The following is a 9,240-nucleotide window of genomic DNA, read 5'->3' as shown; positions in this document are numbered from 1 at the left end:
ATAGCACAAAAAGGTCTTTGAGAACTAAAAAATTTACAAAAAGATAGCCAAGGTGTTAAAATTGCTCTATGAGAAAAAAACTTTTAAAAAACAGACGAGAGTTTCTGGGGGCAGTTGGATACTGTAGGCTAAATTTTACTGAAAAGCTTGCCTCTATATGACTGACTCCCATAAGGGAGAAACTCAAAATTCGCTGAACTGGACTGATAAATGTAAACAGGCCTTCCAACAGCTCAAGTGGGCCTTGACAGAGGCCCCAGCCCTGGGACTCCCTGACGTTACCAAGCCTTTCATCTTGTTCATAGATAAACTCAGGGACATTGCCAAAAGAGTCCTAACTCAGGACATTGGCCCTTGAAAGAGGCCTATAGCCTACCTCTCCAAAAGACTTGATTCAGTAACAGGAGTATGGCCCCCCTGCCTAAGAATACTAGCTACTGTGACAATGCTACTTAAGGAGACAAAGAAACTCGCTTTGGGCAAGTGATTTCTGTGGTAACCTCTCACAGTTTAGAGACTCTTATCAAAACCCCTCCTAAAAAAGGCTCTCAAATGCCAGAATTCTACTGTCAAGCCCTGCTTCTAGACCCAGAGTCAATGATATTCAAGACTTCTTCAGCTTTAAACCCAGCCACCCTTATGCCTGATGATGATCCGGAGGAACAAAGGACACCTCTCCATGAGTGTGCTGACATCCTCGAACTGCAGCAGAACCTACAGGCTGATCTTACTGACCAGCTTTTGGGAAATGCCGACAACTGTTTGATGGAAGCAGCTTCATCCAAAACGACAAACGAGTGGCCGGGGCAGCAGTGACCGCCGAAAAGGAGGTACTCTGGGTTAAGCAGGTAGAGCCTGGCACTTCTGCCCAAAAGGCAGAGCTTGTTGCTTTGACTGAGAGGCTAAAACTAGCCACGGAAAAGAGGGTAAACATTTTTTTTACTGAAGATATCCCTTTGCTACTGTACATATACGTGGAAGCCATCTAAAAATGCTCCACAGATTCTAGATTTGCTGGCAGCTGTCTGGCTGCCTCAATGGGTTGCTATTCCTTACAAGGCTCACCCAACCGAAGATAAAAAATGGCAACCACATCAGAGGGGTCAACCAAGAAAGTAACTGCTCTGATACTAGTCCTCTGACCTTGTCAAAACCAGTCTACACAAAGAAAGACCTACAGCTAGCATCTCAACTTGGAGTAAAGTCTCCCACCCCAAGGGGCTAATACCAGTTACCTGATATACAAGTACGGTTACTGGAGACACTAGGGCAGGAGCTGTTATACCGGGCTCGCCACACTACTCGTTTAGAAAAAACTAAACTTGTGGATTTGTCCAGAACTCAGTATTTTATTCCAAAACTCTACAAACTGACCACCTCTTCGAGCTCTAGATGCCCACAGTGCTTCTTAGTCAACTCAGCCAAGAGCTCTGCGCTGGAGACCACCCGACATCAAGAAATTGTTCCAGGAGAACATTGGAAAGTAGATTTCATGGACATGGTAAAACTTAATTTACAGGGACACCGCTATCTCTTGGTATTAATAAACACTTTTACTGGCTGGGTAGAGGCTTTCCCTACTAAATCTGAGTCAGCCTTAGTGGTAGTGAAAAGGCTATTACATGAGATCATACCTTGATTTGGCCTCCCACTATCAATGGGGTCCGATAATGGCCTGGCTTTCATAGCCCGAGTCACCCAAAAGTTAGCCCAGGCATTAAAGATTAATTAAAACTCCACTGTGCCTATCAGCCACAAAGCTCAGGGCAAGTAGAACGTATAAACCAAAGTCTCAAGGACATTTTAGCTAAGCTGTCTTCAAAAACTGGCAATAATTGGATGAGCCTTCTTCCCTTTGCACTGTTAAGAGCTAGATATACCCCATATGTTTCTAAAATTTCCCCCTTTAAAGCCATGTTTGGGAGGCCCCCGCCATTGGTTCCAAGATTGTCAGAAGACAAATTAGCTGAAATTACTAATCGAGATCTTAAGTCCCTACAGACACTCCAACCTGTGTTGGCCTGGATCCACCAGCTGTTTAGACAAAAACACTTGGACCTGCCTTCAGAGACCAAGGCCTCAAGGACTCCAGTCTTGGTTCGATGTCATCACCATGACTCCCTCGAACCCCACTGGGAAAGACCTTTCACCGTGGTGCTCAGTACCCCCACTGCCATCAAGGTAGCAGGAAAAACTGCGCGGATTCACTACACTCATGTAAAGCCACTGGAAACAACAGACAACGAGGGACATACTCAGTGGACTACACAACAGACTGGTAACCCTTAAAGTTAAAAATTGACTAAAACATAGTTAGATTATGCTGGTCATAAACTGTTTTAGCTTGCTTGTTTTGATTTTAATAACATTGATGCCGACCTTGCATGGCGGCTTTGGTCCCCCTGTAAGCAAAAAAAAAAAACAATTGTTAAAGATCTTTGTATGGGAGCCCCCTTTAAAAAATGTAAAACGGAATTCTCCCCTATCTCCTTCCCTTGATAAGACCATTAGTGACCTTAATCCTAATCCTAGCCATTGTCCCTTGCCTTATTAACTGGATTACCCAATTCATAAGGGGACAAGTCTCTCAGGTCAAATTAATGGTCATACGTCACCAATATGAACCCCTAGCTACAACAAACCTCTAAGATTAGAGGTCATCCACAAAAAAAAAAGGGGGGGAATGAAGAGACGAAGAAAGCTCGTTCCATCTGCTGCTTCCCCTCCCCTTTTCCCTTTAAATCCAACTAGGTTAAGTTTTAACTTCCTAAAGGCCATAAAACAAAGGCCTGAGGTACTAGCTCCTGACATCCTGGGTCTTCCCTATCTGGTAGCCCTGTCACAAATTGTGTTAATTGCATCAGATTGTATTAGATTGTACATTCTTCACAGAAATAGCTTCGTTTATATCATAGTAATACCTGTAACTGTAAATGTGTGTCTTCCTTTTCCCCTGGGTAAAAGATTGATATGTTAATCAATGCTCTCTTCTGTAAAGAATTGTAAAATCTTACCCAATTGATATGTTAACCATTGTTGCCCTCTACAAATAGAAAGGTTGTGGTGCTAAAGTAAGGTAATTATGTCAGAAAACTCAGAGATAAAGTCTGCTGACTATGCTAATCAAGATTGGGAAGTATGTCAGAACCAAGCCACACAGGAGCTAGGTGACCTAAAAATAAGCTGTGCAAAACAAGACAGTTAATCAACTCTGACCCACTGGTCGCCCCTCATGATCTGACCAATCACAAATGGACAAATCACCAACTGTTCTGCTCTAACTGCTATGATTGGCTTCTGTAACAATGCTTGCTTGCTTTGCGGTTTTCATCCTTAAAAACACCAGCCTTGCCCCAACTCAGGGTTCTCCGTTTCCACCTGTTTGGAGGACCCCGTGTACACGGAATAATAAAAACCCCATTGTTTTTACATGAGAGCGAGGCCCTTGGAGTCTTCCTCGCGACACCGGTCTAACACAGAAAGTAGGAAAGATGAGGAATGAAGTGAAGTTGGGATGACAGAAAAGGCAGCTCTCTGTCTGAAAGAGAAGATTTATGCTATCAAGCAGGAAAACTAAAGTTGGATAGACGAAAGGATTTGTATCATCGAAGATTTTGAGTGTCATTTGCTATAGGAAAGCAAATGCTACACCACTCTGCCTGATGACATCGCAGACACTGAACAGGTGTCTGAGCATGGCAGATGGGAATCCATCTTGGTGAAGGATTATTCTCACCTTTAGTGAAAAATTTGCATTTGATAAAAAATCTAGAATCTGAGTGTTCAAGAAATTCTCTTCTAGAGGAAAGCTCCATTTCCTGATATGAAGTTATTCTTTCTGTTCCCTAGAGCATTTCTAAAAATCCATCAGTGTCCCAAATAGGGGAGAAGACCCTCTCCCGCTGCATTTATGGCCACAAAACCTAAAACTGCTGGATCCAAGGTCTATAAGCAGTCCTTGAGCAAATACCTTAAGTGGTCACCTTGACCAGGAAGTTAGGATTTGCAATCAGAAGACCCCTCACTGCCTCCCAAAGTCAGGCACATGAGTCTTGTGACCAAGAGTTTGTCATACATGATCTACATGTTATACACTTTTCATTTTCTTTTTTTTTTTATTTAAAGAAAAAACAAAACAAAACAAAACACTAAAAGGGTACAAGTAATACAGAATTTTAAAAAAAATGAACAGTAAGAAATCACTAGTGAATAGATTACATATTGTCATCTTAGAAATAGTTGATCAAGTTACAAAATTAAGCATACAAAGTGGACAGTCAAACAGTGAGACTACGAACAGTTCTGTTCAATGATTCAACAAAAACTTAGTAATACGGTCATCTATCTTACACACCTAAACAGACTTGCAGTTGTGTCCTTTAGAGTACTTTTTTTCCCTCTCTTTTTTACAATAACATTTGCACGTTTGAGGCTTTATTACTCCACAGTTCTTATTACTTTTTTTCTTGGAAGAGAATAAAACCAAATATGACAAAACAAAGCAGAGTCAGTCAAAACAAAGGATGGATGTAGTACATGAGGTAGAAACAGAATACAAGGTAATCAACAATGGTTACCATAATGCCTCTTGCTACCTTAAAAAGAATTGCCTATATCATCAGGTATAATAAAATTGAACAAAACAGTATAGACCAAAACCAATAAAACCTAAACATTGGAGACATTAACTGAACTTCAAAAGAAGATAATAGTCAAACCAGAATGGGCATTATAGTGAATCTTATTGCCTTCAAAGCAGTTGCCTATACCCTCAAAATTAATAATATCAAACAGAACAGAATAGAGTAAAATCAGTCAGAACAAGATTACACCTTCATTTTCAACCTGCTAGGTGCAGCTTTTAACTTTTTAGAGCTGAGTGTGCAGATTTTAGACTTCTTAAAAAGCCAATATAAACACTGACACACCAGCAATAACTGAACTCTACAGTTCAAATGATCTCTCTAACAGGCATATATGTAATAATGCTATTTCTTTACAACATTATTACATTGTCATGGTTCAAAGGCTTATATCTTATTTTGTTTCATGACAATTTATGATTAGTCAAATAAAACTTGGGTTCCTTTTCATCTTGGGTTCAGGACTGTGCCAGAGGAAAGAATTGCTAGGTGATTTTCTCAGTCCATTTTCTGTCACCTGCCAGGCCATGAAGCAGATTTTTCCCCTAGGTGTATTCATTCTGATAACTAAGGCACTGGAGAATGGGAAGAGGAACAGGGATCAGTAGAAATTTCTTCAAACAGAAAGCTGCACTTGACCTTGAATGAGGAATAGTATGAATGGGCCGAGCAGAAAGAATGTTTTATACTGAAATACAGATTTATAAGAAAGGATGACGTCCCAGAAAACTTGAATTTTGGATGTGTTTGAATAATCAGTGGGTAGAGAAAAGGAGAAGATGTGCCCAGAATGATCACTGTGGTTAAAATACTAAGGAGTCTTTTATGCCACGCTAAAGGCAATCGTTCAAGAGAGAAAATAATGAAAACAATTTTAGGTTCAACTATCTGCAAGAAAAATCATTTGGACTCTCCCAGCAGACGGAGCCCAAAATGCTGGACTGTGCTTTGTGCCAGCAGAAAGGCATAGAGCAAGGTGGCCTGGCCACCACTGCAGGTCTCAGGAAGAGGCGAAGCTTTCTTTGGATTGGCAACTTGGTTCTGACTTGAGTTTTGAAAACTTGCCTTTTATGAGGAAAATGCTCTGTTTGTATTCCCTTGCCTTAGAGGCCTCATGCTGAGCGTTAGATGTTTGTCTTTCTTGGGTGTTGGGCTTAAATGAGGACCCCCACAGAGAGCTCAGACACATTCTGTCCTTGGTACAACAATTACATATTCTATTTATTCCACTGGCACCTTGCCTCTGAAGTTAAATCCAAGCACTGCACTGTTGTCATCACTGATCCTGAATGCTGCATCACTGATCCTGAAGGCTGGGCCCCGGCAGGTGGATTGCTGAACACACAGAAGAGGAAAACAGCAAGAAATTAGAGAAAGGGGCCTCTCAAGGGCTCTTCTGGCCCCTCTTTCTTCTAACAAGGACACAAGACATTATTCCACAGTAATAAAATCTTCTGTCAGTTCCTAGATCCTTTGACATGGAATGAATTCCAGCAGACACAAGATAAATTTCAGGTGTCCAGCAAACTTAAGAAAACTGCAATTGTAATATAAAGCTGCTCCTGGCAGAAGAACTCCATGCAAAGTACGAACTTAGGAATGAAGGAAGGAATTCTGACTAGAATTGAGTAAATATTTGCTGGCTTGCAGCAACACATAGAGAGAAAGGAAAGCAATTTTCTGGTACCTAAATGGAGCCAAGCCAACCAGAACTTGGGAGATGAGGATGACTACGCACATCAGGGGCAATAATGGAACGAGGAGATGCGGGTGAGAGAGTACAAACCTACAACTAGAACTGGACTTGCATAGGGCCTTCCCTTTGTACAGCTGTCTGTAGACAGAGCAGACTCAAATACTTGGAATTCCACAGTACATTATACATGTATATCTTGCACATACAGAAAGACACAATATCATTTGCATTAAATTGCTTTGCAGACAAATATCTACTTAACTACTCTCTGGGGTTAATATCTTTATATTACAGAGAGACACTACCATCCAGGTGGTAAAGGAATTTTCCTCAGTTCAATTAAAAATTCACAATAGAGATATTTATAAAACATGTTTATTGATTCTTAATTGAATAATACCTATATATAGTACATGTCTGCATAATATGTAATCACCTTCCCACATGCCCTGAAAATGTATTATTACCTATTGCTATTAATTAAATGCAATTTACAGTTTGTGATTTAGTCATGTACTATTAATATAAGTATTACATAAGGCCCAAGCCTTTCATATGAGTTGTGTCATCTAAGCAGAAGAATACACAATTTAATTATGATAGATGAGTATTTGCTATTTTTGTACCTCATGGAAAAATCTGAATGTCCTAATGTACTTATCAGCACTCTATCCAGCAGGGTTCAAAATATTAGTCTTGGGCCTGTGTATTTCTATAGTGGGAGTATGTGATAGGAATTATGTGACCATGTAGGAGGCTACTCACATTAAACATCTAAGCTGTCTATGCCATACCTGCTGCAGAGCCACTGAATATTCCTGCAGGAAAGTAGGTTCCTTTGGTCTTTGATATCAAGAGGACAGCCAAGACTATCCTTTGAAGAACAGTGAAATTTTAGCCTACTGGAAAAGTCAGCCTGATACTGTTTCTTAGACACCAGTAGGGGATATGAGCCTTTTCAGTTAAAGATAGAGGACTTTTGCTCTAAAGGACACAACTGCAAGTGTGTTTAGGGGTGTTAAATAGATGACCATATTAATGTTTTTGGTTGGATCATTGAACACAACTGTTTGTAGTCTCACTGTTTGAATGTCCACTTTGTATGCTTTGATACTGTGACTTGAGCAACTATCTCTAAGATGATAATGTGTAATCTATTGACTGATGATTTCTTACTGGTTTTTTTTTTTTTTTTTTGTAGTTCTGTATTACTTGTACCCTTACACCACTTTGTTTTGTTTTGTTTTTTTTCTCTTTTTCCTTTTAAATAAAATTTAAACAAGAAAAAGATAGAGGACTTCATAAAAGCAGTAGCCATCATGTCAGCATTTGTACCCTGAGTCCCACTTCTCACTGGGCAATGAGAAAAGGACTAGGTGACAAATATGTGGCTGGCATTATGGGATAGGAAGCATGCACTTAGGAATCTGAATACTTTAAAAGGATGATACACTTGCCTGACCTTTGCAAGGGGACATAATAGTACTGAACAGCACACATCTGCATTTCTCTGGAAGAAAACACTGTATTTCCTAAGGTGTTCACTACCCAGCAGTGGAAAAGTAGTCAGAAGCTCTGATTATAAAATGAGAAAGAAATGTGAGAGATTCCTGGAGAACTGTCTCCTCACACCATTTTGTGTTCAGTGTTTGAATCCTCAGTTTCCTAGATGACAATTTCAGTCTCTCTCCAAGCATCCTAAGTGCTCTTCAGTTCCACTTCCCTTTTGCACATTCCCAGTGTTTTTATTGTCTTCTCTTTCTATGCTCACTGCATGTGCGGGAGCCTCTCGAGGTCTATCCTGGGCATCTTTCTTTTCACTCTCTGTAAGTACTCTCTTGGTCAGTGATAGAGAACCTTTTGGAGCTTTCAATGATGCAAACAGCCTGCAGCTGCTGCATGCCATAGGTTTGCCACCACAGCTGCCTTAGCTTTCCGTACTAGCTTTGTGTTATAGCTTCCAAATGGAATTTAACTCTGTGTTTCTCAAATGAATTTGTGCAATGAACCACTCAGAGGAGAGTTCTCTGATATAGACATCTCAAAATGGGAACACGGCCAGAGAGCAATGACACGTCTCCCAAGTGTGCTCTTCTTCCTATCTGAATAAATGCTAATACCATTCACTCAGTTGCTCAAGTGGAAAATTCAAAATTGCTGTTATTTCTCTATTTCTCAACCCTATATGCCAATTTCTCAACAAGTCTTGCCTCTTTTACCTCTAAACCATGAACAGAATTTCCTTTGCATCTCTACTGCTAGCACCTTAGGTCAAGTCACTGTCACTTTCCACCAGAATTCCTGTAATTATCTAAGTAGCCTGGTGTGGTGCAGCAAACATGTGATTCCTGCATTCTGGAGGGCTGAGCCAGGAGAATCACTAACTTGTGCCCAGCCTGTGTGATTTAGTGACTTACTGAGACTATCACAAAATTTAAAAATAAGTTTATGAAAGGGCTAGGGATATATCTCTCGGTGAAGGCATTGAGTTCAATCTCTACTAATGAAACAAAACAAAACATGCCAGGGATATAACTCAGTGGCACAGTGCCTGCCTGGCAAGTGTGAGGTCATGAGTTTGACTCCCCCATACTAAAACAAAACAAGAACAAGAACAATAGCCAAAACTTCTAACTAGTCTCCTAACTGGTTTTTATACTTATTGCATGTAATCGTTTTTTATACAGCAGGTAATCTTTTAAAATTTTAAATCGGTTCATGTTATGCCTCAGCATTATACCCTCCAATGTATTCTGTTGTACTTAGAAAATTAAATAAACTCTTTACTGACTATGAAGCAGCTTGTGTTCTGGCCCTGTGTTCCATAGTGCAGGCAACAATAAAAGTTCCTTTTCAATTATCCTTGCCACACCCATTGCAGTAAAGCTGGCAGAGACAGAT

At 40.3% G+C, this 9,240-nt stretch overlaps 1 protein-coding gene across 11 annotated transcripts in view; it reads right to left on the bottom strand.

Annotated features, from left to right (window-relative positions):
• Positions 1–9,240, bottom strand: part of Nrg1 (neuregulin 1) — a 999,063-nt gene that overhangs the window by 541,632 nt on the left and 448,191 nt on the right. The gene's annotated exons all lie outside the window — the stretch shown is intronic.

Source organism: Cavia porcellus, unplaced genomic scaffold, assembly GCF_034190915.1.
Source record: "Cavia porcellus strain 051 isolate PalLab524CR breed Dunkin Hartley unplaced genomic scaffold, mCavPor4.1 scaffold_29, whole genome shotgun sequence".
Lineage (NCBI taxonomy): Eukaryota > Metazoa > Chordata > Mammalia > Rodentia > Caviidae > Cavia > Cavia porcellus.
Note: the sequence above shows the minus strand (reverse complement) of the source record. Positions and strands in the feature narration are given on the sequence as shown.